The sequence below is a fragment of the Protopterus annectens genome, chromosome 16.part0, assembly GCF_019279795.1.
Source record: "Protopterus annectens isolate FY-2018-M chromosome 16.part0, PAN1.0, whole genome shotgun sequence".
NCBI lineage: Eukaryota > Metazoa > Chordata > Ceratodontiformes > Protopteridae > Protopterus > Protopterus annectens.
The window spans coordinates 89,409,374-89,415,373 of NC_056750.1; positions in this window are offsets into that span (position 1 = coordinate 89,409,374).

The window sequence follows — 6,000 nt, forward strand, 5'->3', positions numbered from 1 at the left end:
TAGGTTTGGTATATCATTATTTAGTGCTGGCACTTATACACTAGGCTTTGTCCAGATGTCCTGCAGTACGACGTTGATAGGTATGGTCTATCATTATTTAGTGCTGACACTTATATACCAGGCTTTGTCCAGATGTCATGCACTAAGAGGTTGATAGGTTTGGTATATCATTAGTTAATGCTGACACTTATATACCAGGCTTTGTCCAGATGTCATGCAGTAGGAGGTTAATAGGTTTGGTATATCATTATGTAGTGCCTTCATTCCTGATATCACCCCAGTGATGTAGCAGAATGCCAGACATGTTATGAGGAAGGGGCCATATATATGAGAACAGAGCCAGGGCATTCTGTGGGAATCTGCACAGTTAGGGGATTGTGTTTGTGTAGCAATTGTTAGCAGACTGTCAGGATTGTGTAGCAGTGTAGTCTTCACATGTTTGTTGCGCTGAGTAGGGAGGAGGATACATTTAAGCATCATGGCTCTTTCTGACTGTGCATGCTGCTCCAGTTTCTGGTGGTCTATCAGCTGTATATGTGCGTAGGGGCAGACTAAGATATGTTCTGTACCACCACTGTGGTCCCTGTCTGTCTCTGCAATTAGTTTCCCACCCACCCTCCCTATTTTTGTTTTGGTATTAATCTTGGTAGCTTTGGAATTGCCCACCCCTCCTGCAAATTTGTGTTTGAACACTCCTCCTGGGTCTATCTCATTTGCTCACACAACCGAGTACAGTGAGATCATATTTTGACTTCAGACACTCCTACCAGTCCCATCTCTTCAGATCTATCCCAGCTCTATTCCAGTGTAGTGTCACTAGCTCACTCTACCTAATACAGAGAGAAAAATTGTGAAGGACAAGCCACTTAGTTCCTTAATTTTGAATTATCTTCTGTTTCTCCTTTCTCCCTTTCCAGTTTCCCAAAACAAAAAAAAAATCTAAGCTTGTTTCTTGCCTTTCCTGTAACTAGTCTAGTCCAGATACAGATTTGCTGTAATCAAAACTGTTTGTAAGCTTCTGAGCCCCCAAAGCCTTTCTGTGTTGAAGGGAAGCCTTCTAGCTTATCAGTAGGAGTGGTAAGCACTAGATAGCCTATCTACCACAAGAGTGGTTTCTGGCCCAGATATTGTAGTTTATTGGCCATTTGGGCAGTTTTTCCATCTCTTTCAACTTTCTAGTTTAAAAGCCTGTTTCTCACCTTTCCTGTAACTAGTCTAGTCCAGATACAGATTTGCTGTTCCCGGGACTGTTTGTAAGCTTCTGTGCCCCCAAAGCCATTCTGTGTTGGAGGATAGCCTTCCAGCTTATCAGTGGGAGTGGTAAGGACTAGGTAGCCTATCTACCACAAGAGTGATTTCTGGCCCAGAAATTATAGTTTATTAGCCCTTTGGCAGTTTCTCCATCTCTTTCAACTTTCTGGTTTAAAAGCCCATGTTTGTGCTTGTTTACCATCTTTCCTGTAACTAATCTAGTCCAGATATGGATTTTGCTGTATCCAGGACTATTTGTAAGCTTCTGAGCCCCCCCCCCAAGCCCTTCTGTGTTGGAGGGAAGCTTTCTAGCTTATCAGTGGGAGTGGTAAACACTAGGTAGCCTATCTACCACAGGAGTGGTTTCTGGCCCAGAAATTGTAGTTTATTGGCCATTTCGGCAATTTTTCCATCTCTTTCAGCTTTCTAGTTTAAAAGCCTGTTTCTCACCTTTCCTGTAACTAGTCTAGTCCAGATACAGATTTGCTGTTCCCGGGACTGTTTATAAGCTTCTGAGCCCCCAAAGCCATTCTGTTTTGGAGGATAGCCTTCCAACTTATCAGTGGGAGTGGTAAGGACTAGGTAGCCTATCTACCACAAGAGTGGTTTCTGGCCCTTAAATTATAGTTTATTGGCTGTTTGGCAGTTTTTCCATCTCTTTCAACGTTCTGGTTTAAAATCCTGCATTTGTGCTTGTTTCCTACCTTTCCTGTAAATAGTCTAGTCCAAATATGAATTTGCTGTATCCAGGACTTATTGTAAGCTTCTGAACCCCCCAAGACGTTTTGGGTTGGAGGGAAGCATTCTAGCTTAACAGTGGGAGTGATAAGCACTAGGTAACCTATCTACCACAAGATCTAGGTACAGATTCTTAGTTTTAGCACTTGAATTTGCTTATTCGTGCTCAGCACTTGTTCAGAACTTGTTGTTAGCACTAAATAAGCTACAAATTACTCAATCTTCCCCTTTACTTTCCTCACTGCTTAGAGAAAAACAGCTCTTATACTCACTTTCCTCACTTGTCTAGAGGAAAGTAGTTTTTTATTCAGGCATGTCCAAGGGTCAGTTTGCAGTGTTCTCTCCTGTCTATCTGATGAATCTGGGCATCTTGAGGCAATGTAGCAATTGCCTCATGTACACAGACAAACCTCTCCTCCTACCACCCAATACCACAACCTGTGAGAGATGCACTTATCTAGCCAAACTGGAGGAAAAGCTCTCTCCAACCAAGACTGAACTTGACAGTCAAGAGGAGAAGGTCAACACTTGCACCACAACACACTCATCACATAGTCCCACTAAATCTACACCACCAAAATTCACACAGAAACACAAAAACATTTGCAGAGGCTCTCAATAATAATATGCTCAAGCAACAGAGACCCCCAAAGCAGAAACGTAAGCAACCTCCACCCCCAACATAACCCAAATGACACATAGCCAACAAACTCAGTGTGCCACTCAACCATAGCCCATAAGGTAAAACAACGTACCCAACACACTAGTCATAGGTGACTCTATAGTAAGACACACTGATGTCTCACTCACCAGGCTAAACGAGGGGAAGGTTACTGTCAGCTGCCTGTCAGGTGCCAGGATCTGCCACATAACCCACGCACTCAAGTCACTCCACAAGTACAAATATGACTCTGTCATTGTCCATGTTGGTGTGAATGACCTGAGATGTACCTCCCTGGACTACATGAAAAGAGACATGGAAGAGCTCTCCAATCTTGTAGCCCGGGCAGGTATTACCCTAGCCCTGAGTAGCATCCTGCCATCACCCAGAATGATACCGCAGTACAAGGACAAAATGATTGACTTCAACAATTGGGTAAGCTTCTAGTGTCATTCTAAGGGGATCCATTATCTGTCTGCCTGGGATGACATGGTCGACAGACCATTAAGCTTTGCCAGAGGTGGCCTGCACCTGTCACCCCTGGGATTCTGGATACTGGCTAAGGCTTTTGCTGCCCCTATAGTGCCTCTTTTAGGCAAGGTTCAAATGAAAAATTCACCACTATAACAGGAACAAGCAAGCAAAAACTGTGGGCAATGCTACTCAATGCTAAAAGTCTAAACCTCAAAATGCACTCCAGTGAGGCACTCCTTAAAATTGAGAACATCAATATCGGTGCAGTGACTGAGACCTGGTTCAAGGCTCCAAACAGCACCCCTGCATTACCAGGCTATAACTCATACCACACTTTTCGGCCACTTAACCTGGACTGGAACACCAAAGGTGGAGGTGTGTCCATATTCATTAATGATATCCACACCTCCAGGCTAGTTGCTCGGCATAATGCATCTGAGGTTATCCAAGTGCAACTAACTCTGGGCAAAACTGCAATCCAAATTGTAGCTTGCTATAGATCTCCCATCATGCCCCAGGATTCCCACTCCTCTTTTCTTGATATACTGGAAAATATTAGGGTTCAACCAAACACACCAATAATGGGTAATTTCAACTACCCCACCATTAACTGGGAAAACTATTCATGTACCAACTCCTTTGCTCAATGCTTTCTGGGATTCATAAATTCCAATGCCCTGGATCAAATTATCCACACCCCCACCAGGGGTAGCAATATCCTAGACCTAGTCATTACCAACATGAGTGACCGGTGTTTCACACCTGAAGTCAACTCCTCATTGGTCAGATCCGACCATAAGCTAATCACCCTAGATATCCACATCCTGCCCCCACCCACCTTAAGGAAATTACAGTAAAAAAATTTGTCAAAGCCAACTTCAGGCTTCTTAAGACAGAAGTGCCGAACTTCATGACACCCATGCAGATGGAGAATACAGTTATGACTGCTGAATTCTACACGTATGAACTCTATAAGCACTCAAACTAGTGCATGGATCATGCTATCTCAAACAGAACCAAGATGCTATCCTCCAAAAAAGGAAGCAAATCTGGAGGTCCCTTGCCATAAACAAACTCTACAACAGAAGGAAGAAACTGTTGCAAAAAAAGTAAAATCCCATAAGTGGAGGAGTTCCCTGGTCAGCTTCAGTAAGAAGCTGAGATCCCTTATAAGATCCTCCAAAACTAGCTTTGAAAACAAAATTGCCACTGATTCTGGAGACAACCACAAAACATTCTATAGCTATGTCAAGAATCTCAATGGCAACACCCAGATCTGCTCTGAGTTACAGCACAACGGCATACAAATTACAGAACCAACTGATATTGCCAACGTCCTGGCAGATAGGTTCAGTGCTAACTTTACCCCCCTCTCACCCCCTAAGAGCTCATATCTATACAGGAAGAATACAGAGTCCCTGTAGTCACAACTATGCAGGTAAAAGCTGCACTCTCTAAAACCAAAAACACAGCATCCATGGGACCGGACAACATCCCAGGCTGTGTTTTACATGAACTTCTGAACAAACTGGGTCCCCACCTAAGCACCACGTTCAATCATAGTCTCACATCAGGCTTTGTGCCCACAGAATGGTGCACAGCAACAGTTATCCCACTCCGCAAAGGAGGAGCCACCACTGATCATGGGAACTATTGCCCTATTAGCCTGATGAGCCTGGTCTGTAAGGCCATGGAACGTATCATCATGGAACTCATAAAGACATTGGTAACCTCCAAACTCTGGACCCCACCCAGTTTGGGTTTGTGAAAGGCAGATCATGCCTCCTGAACCTGATCGACTTCTTTGAGCTAGTCACCAAAGCTGTAGACGAGGGTAAGGTGGTTCACACAGCCTATCTTGACCTTGCCAAGTCTTTCAACACCATCCTGCATTCTGGAATTATAGCTAAACTCACTAAACTAGGTATAAATCCCTACATCACAAGATGGGTTGCCAATTGGCTCACTGACAGAACCCACACTGTAAAAGTTGCAGACTCCAAATCTGACTTCAAACTAGTGACAAGTGGAGTACCACAGTGTTTAGTCCTGGGACCTCTCCTGTTTGGTAACTATTTCTCTGAAGTACAGGCTAACACAGAAGGCCTTTGGCTAATTAAGTTTGCAGATGACTGCAAACTAGGAGCCATAGTCGAGTCCACAAATGATGTGGACATCCTAAAGAAGGGCCTCACTGAGACAGATGCCTGGTGTCAGAACCATGGCCTCAAGCTCAATGCAAAAAAGTGCATTGTCATCCCCTTTGGTAAAAACTCTGTACCCATGAACTACTACATAGGCAGCAGTCTACTTACTGCCGAATGTGTGAAGAGACCTGCGGACACAGGTGTACAGTAGACTCTACTTTGATAATCACACCACCACAGTAGTCAGAAAATCCTTCTATGTATCACACCTCATCACAAAAGGGTTCTCATCTAGGAAAAAAGAGGTCATTGTTCCCCTCTACTCGACACTCATTAGACCCATTATAAAGTACAATGCCCCTTTTGGAATGTACCTCACAAGACATCTGCAACAGCTGGAAAGGCCACAGAAGTACCTCACAAAGAGGATTATTAGCCTCAAACAGATGCCCTACACTTACCATCTCAAAAAACTCCACCTTTACTCCGTAGCATATCGCCTACTCCGAGGTGATCTCTGCCTAACATATAAAGCTATGTCAAACCCAGAGCTGTTGGACATGCTACACCTAAAGAAATCCCAATCCCTCCAAGCTACATGGTCTAGACACCTAAACCTTGTCACCACAATAAACATGACATGCTGGAGGGAAAGATTCCTGTCCCAGAGATTTCCCATACCCTGAAACAAGCTACCCATCTATGTCAAGCAAAGTTCCTCATTAGCCC